A 14,076-nucleotide genomic window follows, 5' to 3' on the forward strand; every position below is an offset into this window, starting at 1 on the left:
GGATGATAAGATCCAGAGATTCTCCTATCTCCCCCTCCCCATGGTGTGATTATAGGTACACACACCACTGTGTGTGCCTAAACAGGTGTTTGGTTGGCAGAACTAGGGCTAGATCCTTGGTTCTGGTCCTGCATCCAAGCTTCATCCCACTTTGTACTGTCTTACATAGTAGATGAAGCCCAAACTTGAGGATCTATGTCCATTGCCCATTTCTTCACTTTAACCCAAAGCCTTGATATCTTCCTAGAATTTCAACCTTAATATTATATTCATAATGATTTTATAAAAAGAAAAACAGGGTGGTTTAATAGAGAATCTCCTGAGGGCTATGAAGAGTTATTAAACCTTAGGACCCAGAGGCTTTGCCTTTGACAAGCACTGAGACTTTGTGCATTCTCAAAGTGTGTTCTTGACAAAATAAGAAAGAAAGAAAGAAAGAAAGAAAGAAAGAAAGAAAGAAAGAAAGAAAGAAAGGAGGAAAGAAAGGAAGAAAGAAGGAAAGAAAGGAAGAAGTAAAGAAACAGTACTGTGTTTTTCTTTTCTCCAAGTTTTATAGAGGATGAGGAATCTCCTCTCCCTTCTTTAACCATTGTTTCTTCTCTGGACCACACCCAGGGATCCAGCTGTTCATCTTGCTTCCTGATCCCTCCACCTCCCATGCCATATTTAGACTCCATGCTTTCCACATGTTCCTCTCTGCCTAGATTGTCTCCTTGGCGCATTTATACTCAACTTTAAAGACCTACACATGTCACATAATAAAACTTCCCTGGCTTTTTGGGAGCCCCAGTCATTATAGTACAACTTCTAAGAAAGCAACAACAGAAGTTATTATATTTTGATTGTATATACTATGGTCTCTCACATTGAGATTGCAAGATGCTCAGGGGGAAGGTGGGTATGTGTTTTGTGTGTGTGTGTGTGTGTGTGTGTGTGTGTGTGTGTGTGTGTGTGTGTCTGTGTCTGTGTCTGTGTCTGTGTCTGTGTCTTTGTATGTATATGCATATATATACAATTTTCTTCTACATACTCTAAGCTGTGTATAATAAAATCTGTTTACTACATAAATTTTTTAAATGATGCTGGATAAGTCAATGCATAAGATAGACCACTGGGATTTGTGTAATGAACTTACTGTATTCAAAATGTTCTTATGGGCTGCAAAACAGACAAAAAGGGGATAAAACAGGAAAGAAAATAATGGAGAGAGAAGAAGAGAGAATAGGAGAGGAGAATGAAGGAAAGAAAAAGGGAGGGGAAGAAAGAGATGAGAAAAAGGAAAAGGGAGGAAAGGAATAGGAGAGAAGGGGAAATAAGATTTCCAGAAGCCCTGAACCAAATATTTAGTGATTCCAAACCCCCACACATGGAGATAACAGTATACACCTTTGTAAGATAACATGAAAACTATATAAAGCTGCAATCCAGAGTAAAGTTTAAAAGATTAACAATGATCTCCTACTGGCTTTGGAAAGAGACCAAATGTGAGCACGAGGTCTCCTCTAGGTAAGATCTGTCTGTATCTACACAGACAGATACAGAGGTAAAGAAGGGTCAAAGGTTGACATATGGCAGTGTGAAACATCCACAGACACCCCAAATTGTGGGGTTGTGTCCCCCCTCTCATGATGACGCATGCAATGGAAAATTCCTTTGTGTCTTTGCTCAAAGGGACTTCCCTTTCTTTTAAGAGGCAACTTGATGTTGAGAATGTTTGTATTATTCCCCCTTTCTTAGCCTGTTTGGATATCTACACATTGGAATCTGTATAAGCAGAAAAAAACAATCTCTTTCTTAGAGCTCAGTTGAGTTAATCTTCCCCATGGATGAGAAGTCAAAGGAAGGTGATAATTGTCTCAGTTGATGGCTGTGTTTACAACCATTCTGTCTCCAGAGAAAGGCCACCTGCGCTTCTCTTGCATCAACACAGACAGAGCCAGCTAGGAGAGGCTCCTAAGCAGGGTTTGCAAATCTTTATCCTGTGACCAGTATTCTGTTTTCAGACACGGAGTGCTGAAGCCTTTATTTGACTTGTTCAAGAACCCCAGGATGAGAACTATGGTGAAATCCTTCAAAAACACGTTTTTGCATAGCACATAAAGCCTTTCATAATCCTCCCTTCTCTCTGAAATTAAAAATATGTTAGTCCCTGAGTGTGGTGGCAGACATGTCCAGGAAGCAGAAGGCGCCCTTGGACCAGCTCTGTGGGTCCTCCTTGGAGGGGCTGAGCTGATCACATTGTTTGACATTAGGGTTAGTTTTCAGATAGTGAAATTTCAGTTACCAGGTGCCAGAGGCAATTTATCAGACACTCATAAAATAAAGATCAAAAAGCCCATCCATCGCCCAGTGCATCTGGGATCTAGGAAGGAACACTCTGATTCCTCCATCCTTTAAACAGCTCTCACTTAAAGAGATTGATGTTTATAATAACAAGAAAAGGAGAAAGGGGTCAGGTCAGATTCTGCCGAATAGCAGGTGTTGCTTTAAGTTCTTTTTTGTTCTGTCTTTTTTTTTTCTTAAAGTGTAGTCTAAAAGGGTATTGAAGTGTCACACTGCACGTTCTCCATAGGCATTTTTAAAAATGTATGTCAACAGAAAAAAAATGTCACTTGAAAATCAGTAAACAGAAGCTTTTGACCATCAAGAGTTTTAGATTTTTCCATAAATTTTTCAACTATGCTAAATTAACTAAATAGAATAAAAGTTTAACACTAAATAGACTACCAGGCAGGATATATTTATCTATTTATGTTTATGAGGGGAGGAGAGGAGTAGACAAAGTGGTGTAATTTTATTCTAATATATAAAAAGCAAGTTAACCAGATTAAACATTGTTATTGTTTGGATATGGGACAAATGTGCTTAGCACATTAATTTTTGTGTGAATATTTAGTAACTAACTACACTTATGCCTACATAAGTCAATTGTTCTTCATTGTTTCCTTGAAGAGATGAGATTTACCTGTGATCCTAGCTTTATACATTGGCAGGGCATGTGACACAGGACACTGGATGTAGGCTTCAGAACCTGAGTTCTCACCATCAGTCAGTCACCAATGCAGAAGAGATTTAGGCTTTAGCTTAGCAGTGAGTGGTTCAGTGCCTCCATGGAGTATCACCTCTGCTCCTCCCATTGAATTGAAATCATGATACCTAAAGGCTTAACTAAATAAAGGCCAACTTGGGGCCACTGATTAAATTAAGAAATCTTTGCCTTGCCTTATGTAATGGTGTGGATGGGTTTGTTACAAAATTTCATGCAGTAATTAATTAGTCTACAGAGTGACACTGCTGGGAATTTGTAAGGCCTTTGTGAAGTGGATCTTGTGGGGTAGTCCTTATGTTTGGGGAACTATATCTTGTTTTGTAATTTTGCTTTAAAATATAATTGGTTTATGTCTACTTCATGCTCTCCACCACTGCCATCTAGTTACCTCACCACAGTCTTGAAGTAATGTACCAGAACCTCCCAAAGCATGCGTAAAAAATGGATTCTTCTGTTTAGAAAATCATTATCTTGGCTGTTTTGTTACAGAGGCTGAAAGGTAATGAATCCAACATAGTTCCAAATGCGGATTTCCTTCCCATTGTCTTAAGCAACTTAGGGTCAGTGCATGCTATGTATAGTCATGCCTTTTAAATTTATCCATGGGACATTTGAGGTTAAATCTGTGTCCCATAATAATAGGTTCTTCTAGTCTTGAGCCTCATCTTGTTTGCTTCCATTTACTTATCTTGCTACTTTAGGCTCACTTGTCCCTCCTTTGAGCTCTCTCTCTCTCTCTCTCTCTCTCTCTCTCTCTCTCTCTCTCTCTCTCTCTCTCTTTCTCTCTCTCTCTTTCTCTCTCTCTCTCTCTCTCTCTCTCTCTCTCTCTCTCTCTCTCTCTCTCTCTCTCGTCTCTCTTCTTCTCTTTCTTCTATTCCTTCTTCTTCTCCACCCTCTGTTTCTTGTGATTCATCTTAAATTCTTCTTGAGTCATGAAAGAGATGGAGAGGAAAAGAGACAAGGAAGAGCAGAAGGGGTGCAGGAGAAAGGTTAGAAGAGAGAAAACACAGAGGGAATAATGGAAGACTGGAAAATACAACAAAGGGAAAATAATTAAATATAAAAAAGATTTATGTGGATTTCTTCTCTACATATGTTTTGCTTATTGGTTGATGAATAAAACACGGTTGGCCAATAGGGCAGCAAGAAAGGTTGGCCTAGGAGATAAGGAGAATTCTGGGAAATGTAGTCAGAGTCAGACACCATATGAGACTGCAAAGGGGTAAGAGGTCCAGATCCTTCTCCAGTAAGATAAGACCACATGGAAATACTTAGATTGATAGAAATGGGTCAATAATTAAGACAGAGCTAGCCAATAAGAAGCTTAAGTCATTGGCCAATAGTTTCATAATTAATATAGCATCTGTGCATTCATTTGGGAGAAGGGGGCTGTGGGACCAGACTGGAGGGAAAGAGTGCTCATAACAAAGATTGAAATCTAGTAGGATCTATAAGGCCTAATGAAAGATGAGAATTTAAGACCAATGAAGACAAAGGTAAAAAAAAAAAGAAGAAGAAAATTATCGCTTTTATTAGTGGAAAAATAATTCTCCCGTTGTTTATATTTCTAGCCTTTCAAATTTGTTCATTGAATATTTTGGTTCTTTAAAATATTTGAAAATAGTGAGAGAAACTGAATATTATTACAGATGGATAAAATATAGAAGAGAGAGGTACAAAGATACACAGACAATACATAGATATACAGATGGATGAATGGAAGAGAGACAGATAGATTTGGAGCCTAGAAAGTGCTTTGTGATCATCACAGTATTTTATAACAAATACATGACAATAATCACAAAAGAAATAATCAATTTCAGTGCCAAACCTTGACCTACACTACTGATCCAAGAAAATATATTTACGAACATATCATAAGTGTGAATGAGAAGGGGAAAAGATGGATACTTAGCAAACAGACAGTAAGAGTGAGATTCTAATTCAGCCAACAAGAAAATATTCCTTTCCAAATGTGTTGGACACAGAGAAAATAAATTGAAGATAGCATGTGAGACATAGTCATGTTCTGGCCCTACAACTCACACATGGGATCACTAATTCATATATTTGGGGAACAGAGAAAAGTCAGCTCTTAGGAAATATATTTTTCTTAGCCCACAGCCATTCCCAAATATCACAGTTCTTTGGCATTCTTGTGAAATCTATATATCTTGGGGATCTTAAAACTACTCCCCCAAAATTCACATTTTCTAGGCCAGTGGCAATTGAAGGCATAGGGTTAAAGAGCTTTCCATTAGGGGATTGCTGCTGAATGATTAAGAAGGACTGACACACTGGCATCCATCCCACCACAGAGAACCAGTGCTGATACCCAAATAGCTATAGGTAAAGTATTCCCAAGCAGTTGGCAGACAGGGCCCACACAATTGTCGGTCCAGAGGACATCAGATAAATCACCCATCTCTGGTTTCTTACTTAATGACCAATCAGATACATAAGCAGCAGCCACCTAACGACATGGGTTATTTTTAAGTTCCCTGGAACATTAGGATAATTAACTGTACTTTGCATTCATTATTCCTAGGATCCGATAGAAATAAAATTTTCAGTGAAAACTAAAACTCAATGAGCAACACAAATAGTAGCCCAAATTTGGAAAAGTCAAATGACTTTGCAAATTTATGATTTGATGATACTCTCAAATCTTCTTTGTTGGCTTCTAGGAACAAAAAGTCTGCAGAAAAATTACAGTGGCCTGAAGGCTCATTCATATTCTGACTCTGAAGAACCCATGAGCACTACAATCAGAAATGACAATTGTACCATTTTAGATTTTTATAGTTCACTGTAAGCTATTATGGTTAGAGTTGTGTTGACCAAAAGTATTTTCTGAACCTTTAATGCCCATATCACAAAGACATAATCCTACTTGGAAATAGTTGTCTTTGATGATTTGTTTTAAATGAGACAACACTGGACTTGAGTGGGCTCTAAATTCAACTGCTGGCATCCTTACAGGAAGGGCATGTAGAGTCCCAGAGACTTGATACACTGGTGGAAGATAGCCACATGAAGACAGATTCAGAATTTGGGCAATGATGCCTTCAGGCCAAAAAGATTTTGATCAAATACCAGAAGCTAAGAGACACAGACAAAAGAGAATCTACCTCAGAGCTTCTAGAAGGAACCTATGATGTCAAATTTTGAATGTGGGATGCCTAGCCTTTAGAGCTAGAGAAAAAGTATATTTTAACTCATAAATTCATGTTAAATATATGATGGCAGCCTCGGAAACTAATGTGTAGATTACATAGCATAAGTACATGGGGAATCCTACATAACTTTTTCAAGAAGTCCTGGGATAATTAAAGACATATGTGGCCTCCAGTTTATAAAATATTCCCTATTTTCTATGGAGTGAACACATGCTAGGCACTAAGTGCTGCATATTTGAAATCATTACTATAACAAAATGAAAAAGTTATTGCTGATCATTGTTCATAGAAATTGAAGTGGGTTTTCAAAAACTCAAGCCCATGATCAAAGTCATCCTTAACAAATTAAACAGTCAAACTTTGGACATTTACTATCTAAATCAAAACCACCTAAGACTTAAACAGTTTAGGAGGGAAGAAAAATTGAGCAAATTATTGTATCTTAGCCTTCATATTTTATAAGTAAAGGAACTGTACTCTGGATTAGGATGATTAATTTCCCTCAGCCACATAATTCATAACATTAGCATAGGTCTTTGGTCCCTAATTCCATTAGTACCATTAGCCTCCTTCCTCATACCCTTTATGCTATATAATACATATCAATTTTTAGACAAACTTAAGAAAATATGAAGAAGCTCAGAGTACAGAAATCCTTGAGTTCATCCTCCTCATACAGAGTTAGATGCAAGTAACATAGCTATTCATTCATGAAAGACTATCCTGTCATAATGCCCTTCTGGACCAATTTTTCCCTTGCTTTATGACTTGAGATGCCTCGATATCATTGTATGTGAACTCCTATATCCCAACATTGCATCAACTGCCGTCCTAAAAACAGCAGCCTGGATAACCATCAGAAGAGTCAGAAATAGGCTAGAGACCATCAGTACACAAATCATGCCTCGATTACAAACCCAATTCCATAATAGTACAGTGTTCTTTGTTCATCAGGTACTCTTGGTGTCATGAAGTGATTCTAAGATTTAACACTTACCTACATCTGGTAAAAGAGATATGATAACACAACTTGGAATCCAGGATTACATATATAATAAAAGGCTATGTGATGGGAGAGGTCCTTCTGTATATATGTTTCTCTTATTGGTTGATGAATAAAACACTGTTTGGCCAATAGAGGCAGGAAGATGGACGGGACTAGGAGATGAGAAGAATTCTGGGAAAGTTAGGCAAAGAGGGACTGTGAAGAGATGTCATGTAGAAACTGGGAAGATAGAATTGCCAAGTGTCCTCTCGTAAAACAAAGCCATGTAGAAATATATAAATTAGTAGTTATGGATTAATAATTGAAACAGAGCTAGCAAACAAGACACCCTAGCCATCGGCAAAAATTTATGAATTAATATAGCACCCATGTGTTTATTTGGGGCTTAGAAGGGTGGGGGAACCTGGCCTTAAAAGAAACTCCAGCAACAGATATGGTGTTTGTTCGTTCATTCATTCATTCATTCATTCATTCATACATGGTCTCCTTATGAAAGGAAGAAAGAACATATGTTAAATACTAAGGAAATAAATGACATAAATCTTTGACAATTATGACAAGACATTATCCTCTACCATAGGGCTGTCAGATTCCATACATATCCCTGTATTTATGTATTATTTCCACTACTAATAAGTAAGTAACACCATAGAATAATGTATAAGCATGTAGACTCTTTTTGTGTTTGTTCACTGGCTTTTGTGGCCCTGGGCAACCCATTGATCTTTCTGAACATGCATTTTTCTCAATTCTACAGTGGGTACAATAATCAGTTCAGATAGTTTACTGTAAGTGTCACTCATGAAAATATGCAAACATAGCTAAAATGCATATATCAATATACTTATTATTATACAATGTATGTTTCATAAGGGAAATAAGCATTGAATTTAACTTTGTTCATTATTGTTGCTTGCTTGTATGTGAGTGTGGGAATACACATGTACCACAATAAGTGTGGCAAGGTCAGAGAACAGCGTTTAGGAGTCCTACCTCTTCTATCATGGGGTTCATGACTAAAACACAGTATATCACATATGTGCAGTAAGTACTTTTACTCAACCCACTGAGTCACCTCCCTGATATTAATAGATTAGTTTGTATTATAAAAATATATCCCTTATGATGGTATATGTAGCAAATGCGAAGGAACGAGAAAGTGATGCTAACAACTGAAAGTGCTGGAGGCATTGAAAGCATCTTGCATGGAAACCTACTTGAATGGCTTTTCTTCTTCCCACCAGGAGAGCAATCTTGGGACAGAACGTTAAATAAAACCCTGCTTGTGGTCTTGGAGATCTCAGTATCTTGCTAAACAGATGATTATATAAAAATGCAAGTTAATATATTAATACAATCCAGGAAGAGAAAAATAAACAGGATACTGTGGGCCCTGGGGAAGTAGCATGGAAGGGACAGATCCTGTAGATAGATGGATGGTTGGAAAAGGAATGGTTTTGCTCTGTGGAAATTAATAAGTGCTCTGGAGCCCAGCTCATTCTTCATATTACTTGTCCTGAAAGGTGTTGGGTATAGTGTTCTCCACCTTTAACACCAGCACTCAGGAGTCCAAGGCAAGAAGCTTATGAGCTGGAGGGTCCATCCTGGTCTACAAACAGTTCCAGAGTAGCCTGAGGTATACAATGAGACTGGATCTCAAGCAAAGAAACAAATTAAAAAGCTGTTATTTGTCAGAGAACTTACCAGTTTTTAAATTTGCAGAGCAATTTCTACTCCTTTTAAGCAATGATTTTATACTCTTCTGAGTTTCAAATTTTTTATTTGGAAAATGAATATTTAATACATCACATTCTCACATAATCTCCTTCAAAAGGGAACACATTTGGGTTGTAACTTCAGACTATTTCATCAAAGAATTCCTTTAGCTGTGATCTCCAATGAGATGGGAGTTCCATAGTCCTCCAATCGATGCCCACTGTTTCAATATACAAAATGGTACAACATTAACAGCAAGTACTCATATTGAAAGCATTTAAATAGTGCAATAATCAAGTATATTGATTGTCAATTTTACTAACATTGTTTGCTTTAAAATGTGGGAAAGCTCCACTCTCCCACCCCATATGGCTAAACCTCAGAGAATGTCCTAAAACCAATAGTATCCAGCCGCTGTTCACACACAAGCAAACACTGTGTCTGCAGCCATGATAAGGAAATAATTTTCCCCAAAACAAAGACAAACAGAAAAGATAAAAAGGAAACAGGACATTTTACTCTTTATGCGTTCAGATGAAAATTAAAGCACTTGGGATTGATTTGTGCCCCGCTGGAGTGACCTCAATTTTTACAAAGTTATCTTAGGAATTTGCCACTCCAAAACCAAGATTAGAGTCTTAATTTAAAGTGTAAAACCTGTGTTTAAACCACACACTAGTTTTCCTTGCAACAATTGTAAACCAACAACACAAGTAAAAGCAGAGACAGGAAGGAAGGTGGTGGCTAAACATCTCAGCCGTTCTGATGCCTTTGATGTTATGAACCAGTATCAGGCTGAAGATAACTCAACTTCTATTCCTTAAGTTGCTTTCACTTATTGTATTCACAGTCTTGATAAATAGCCATAACTTAGTCAAATATTCAGGAGCACCTCCACACAAACACAATACACACACATACACACACACACACACATACACACACACACACACACACACACACACACACACACACATCTACTGTAACTTTTAAGCCCCCCTCTAATATACAACTCCAAATGTAACATTTACAGAGTGTGTTGGCATTATTTCCCAGTTCTACATGAAAGTGCTCCCCTTCAAGATGGATGGACAGAAAGCTGGAAGGAGATCATTAAGTCCAGCAAATAATACTTGCAAGTCTCATGTCTACATGTCTGCTACAGTGAACACCACGCAAGTATGCAGTATACATAACACAAATAAAAGGTAGTAAAGTATTTTTTAAAAGTAATAAAATTTTATATGCATGCAACGGGTAAAACTGAAGCCTCTGACTTTCTTGGGATATTATTGCATTTTATATGTGCTTACCAAAGAACAAACATAACAATTTATATTTAAATTCTAAAATTTACTTGTATCTTAATACAAAGGTGACTGCTCCAGCTTCACAAAATTTTGTCTCATAATTAAAAGCAAAATATCCATTAGCAGAAATGTATTTTTAACATAACTTTGCACAAAAGCTAGTGGGTACTGATGAATGTTTAACTTCACACAGAGAATGTCCCATTACTTAATTTGAAAAAATTATACTAATTTGTCTTCTGATTTATTGTTTACTCCAAATAATATCTGTTTGTGGGTCAATTCTGTAAAGGATTATCAGTAACCCTTTATATTCAGTGTATATTTTAATATTCTGGTCACTGGTCACCACACACAGAAGTGGTATGTGTGTCTGTCTGTCTATCTGTCTGTCTGTCTGTCTGTCTGTCTGTCTTTCTGTATGTGTCTGTGTGTGTTACAAACTATAATCCATCCTTCCCTTAACACTATTAAACACAGGCAAGCAAACCACCATTTGTCACTCCTTTGCATATTAACCTCTACCATCATCAACCAAAGCAAAGGGCTAGACTTAAAAATCCTCCCCTCTCTAAGCTCTCCCTTACTGATTCAATTAGCTTAAAATTTTGCTGGAACACTTAGCTTAGTCTCCATATTTCCCCAGGCATAATGGAACAATTTATGCCTCACTCTATAAAAGGTTTGTGCATGACTTGGTTTACTCCTGAGAAACACAAGGCCTAAAAGGCAGGAAGATCTACCCACCCTGAAGGAGTGCTTTCAGGACAGGATCATGTTTTTATATTTGCAATGCACCATTTAAGAGCTACTGTGGTTTTCTGAAGTTCCATTTGTGGGGCACTAAATATGGGGCCATTCTCTTTTTTAATGCTGCTTTATGCTACATTATACTACTATATTCCAAATTGATTTTTTTAACTTTTCCTCCTTAAAATAAAAGACATCTAAGTTCCCTGGGGACAGGATTCTTGTACTCTCTCTGTTTTAATGCTCTGCTACTTTCAGGATAGAGCTAAATTACTTCACAACTGCATAAATATCAGCCAACATTCCACAGCCAAACTCACAGCAAACACCCAATTTAGGCAAGGATTTCTTAGTATAGCTGTTTGGTTTAATAACTACAGGATGCTACCTCCTCTGCAAAGATTTCCAAAATGTAAACTAAGCACTCCTGTCAAATGTTAACAAAAAATACTTTTCTTTCTCTTTGGAAAGTTTAAAGATTCACATTAAGAACTGGAGACATAAGTTGTTGGTAGAGTGCTTCCTAGCCTTCTGAAGGTCCTGGGTTCAAACTCAAACACCATAAACACACTCACACACATATACACACACTCACACACGTGTGTGTACACACTGAGGGAGAGGTAAGGGGAGAATCTTACATTAGAAGTACACATTTAAGGATACAATTGTTTAAAAAGTTTACCTTATCACATCTAAATAATAGCCATTAAAAGTATATTTAATACAAAATTCAAAATGAAATGTAAAAAACTTGCCAGTCTTGGTCCTACCCCCTGAGAACTCATCAGGACAATGCAGGAGAGCTCGCCCTGTGGTGAAGACAGGGGAGAGCTGGCAGGCAGCCCAACCCTTTAACTACCCAAGCCCAGAACCAGGGTTATGACTTGACTCACCCCAACATCAGTCCAATCTACGATCTTCTGGAGCATGTGTAGGGGCCAGTTCTGCAGACTCAAAGATGTAGGATCTCCACAACACAAGGCAACAACAAGATATCCAAGATGAGTCCCAGTCAGGGCCCAGCATCAACAGTGTAGCAGAAACCAGAGGCCTCAAACCATACCAATGACTCTGCAATGAACACTTGCAAGTGAAGATATATGGGTAAAGGGTTTACTGCATGACTCACTGTATCACACTACAGCTACCATGACGAGATTGAGTTTTTCCTTCTTGTTTTTTTTCTTTTTTCTCTTAAATTGCAAGGGCAGAGGGTAGATATGCAGGGACAGGGAAATAAAAGGGACCAAGATGCATGATGTGAAAGATAGGAAGAATAAATGAAAAGAAAACAAAGAAATCAAGAGGAAAAAACAGAAAATATGCCAGTCTAATATTCATCATGCTTGAAAAATGATAGTACCAGCATGTCTTTCTAAAAGAATGACAAGAGAAAATAGAGTTGGAAAACCCCCCTGATGATCAAATAGAATGAAGTGATTTACTATGTAATAAAGAATTCAAATGGATGAACTACATGGTCAGAAATTGCAAAGCTATGTGTTGGTCAGGTCAGGGCTAAAACCCTAGTTAATGACTCCAAGCCCAGTCATTTTAATTACTACTAGAGCACAAGGAGTAATTTATACAAATGGTACAGCACTCTTCCAGTGTCCTCTATAGCCATGATATGTAAGACACACAGGGACCCATGGTCATCATCAACAAACATCAGTCATAATTTTTGAATACAGAGATTTAGGTCAAAAGTGAAAAGATTCTGGAAACTTGAACATATGTCAAGAGTTTCCTCTCTGCCGCAAAACTAGAAGAGGTGAAAGGGAAAGAGGAAAAGAAGGGAGGGAGGGAGGGAGGGAGGGAGGGAGGGAGGAGGGAGGGAGGGAGGGAGGGAAGGAGGGAGGGAGGGAGGAGGGTGGGAGGGAGGGAGGGAGGTAAGGGCGTGCTCTGTTCTTTGTTGTCCAGCAGGAACTTGTTCTACAGGTTTATCCTTTTCCATAGATATCACTCTCTGTGGAAAGAAGCCTCCTAGCACAATGGACCATGGAGTGGCATTTCAGAGAAACAAAGAGCTGTGGGTGGGATGCAAGTCAGTGCACATCAGGCTTTATTGTAAGTCATGTTCCAGGTTGGCACTGAGAACATATACTGACAAAATCCTAATTCCACTGCAGTCTCTCCTTGATACAGTTTGCACAAATGAAATGAAGGACTCCATTCCATCTCCTCAGAGAACTTTCATTCTCTAGGCAGAACAGTCACATACCATCTCCATACCTCTGTTCATGGTATATTTCGTCAGGATGTCTTTTCTTTTTCCATATTCACCTCTCCAAATTCACCTTGCCCAGGAAACCCATTTTATATTGTTCTTCCTCCATCCGGGTCTTCCAGTCTCTAAACTGCAGGTTTTGTTGCCATAATACTCTTTTTTATATTGTAGTCACATTGTTTTGCTTTGTTTTGTCAGTAATGACTGTCTTTGGAGTTCCCTAACTAGGCATACAAGGTTCAATCAGATTCATCTTTCTAACCTCTTAGTATTTTAACCTCATAGTATCTCACAAAGTGCTTGCCACATGGTTTAATAGGCATTTCCTGAGTTGGATCCTATTAACATACACACAAGAATTACAGAAGACCCAGTATTATTAATTGCTGATGCTAATCTTAGCATTTGTGGTGCAGTAGACATTCCATTTTATTCTCCTGTTCTTGTCTTATCTGTCTTTATCCTGTTCTTCTAATTATTTGTACACTTATTCTGATCCTAAGCAGGAGTTCTGAAAATTATTGCTTATAAAAGTTGACAAGATGTAGGGATGGGCCTTGAGGCTATAAGAATTCTACAGATCATGGCTCCATTTGGTACAGCATGAGGTAGTATACTCTCTTAAATCAACCAAGAGTCTCAGTAGCAGAGAAAATCTCTGACCATTTTTTTCTTGCCTTGGCATATATAAATCACTGATCATGAAGACATAAAATAGAGTAACTTGAAAAATGCAGGAAGCTGTAAATTACCCCAGAAATGTTTTAATCTCTCACTATCAGTTCTTCCTCGGATCATAATCAAAGTATATCCTGTTTAAAGACTCCCTGGTG

General features: G+C 37.9%; 1 long non-coding RNA gene across 2 annotated transcripts; it reads right to left on the reverse strand.

Annotated features, from left to right (window-relative positions):
• Positions 1 to 8,994: 8,994 nt before the first annotated feature.
• LOC103162356 lies at positions 8,995 to 13,263 on the reverse strand. 2 transcript variants are annotated; one of them, XR_004770861.1, is made up of 3 exons: positions 13,249 to 13,263; positions 11,907 to 12,084; positions 8,995 to 9,170 (listed from the first exon to the last, which is right to left on the reverse strand). It is a non-coding gene; the product is annotated as an uncharacterized LOC103162356 (long non-coding RNA). The 2 variants fall into 2 exon arrangements; XR_003486977.2 differs by lacking the exon at positions 13,249 to 13,263 and having other exon boundaries at positions 11,907 to 12,330.
• Positions 13,264 to 14,076: the final 813 nt, after the last annotated feature.

The sequence above is a fragment of the Cricetulus griseus genome, chromosome 7 (genome assembly GCF_003668045.3).
Source record: "Cricetulus griseus strain 17A/GY chromosome 7, alternate assembly CriGri-PICRH-1.0, whole genome shotgun sequence".
Lineage (NCBI taxonomy): Eukaryota > Metazoa > Chordata > Mammalia > Rodentia > Cricetidae > Cricetulus > Cricetulus griseus.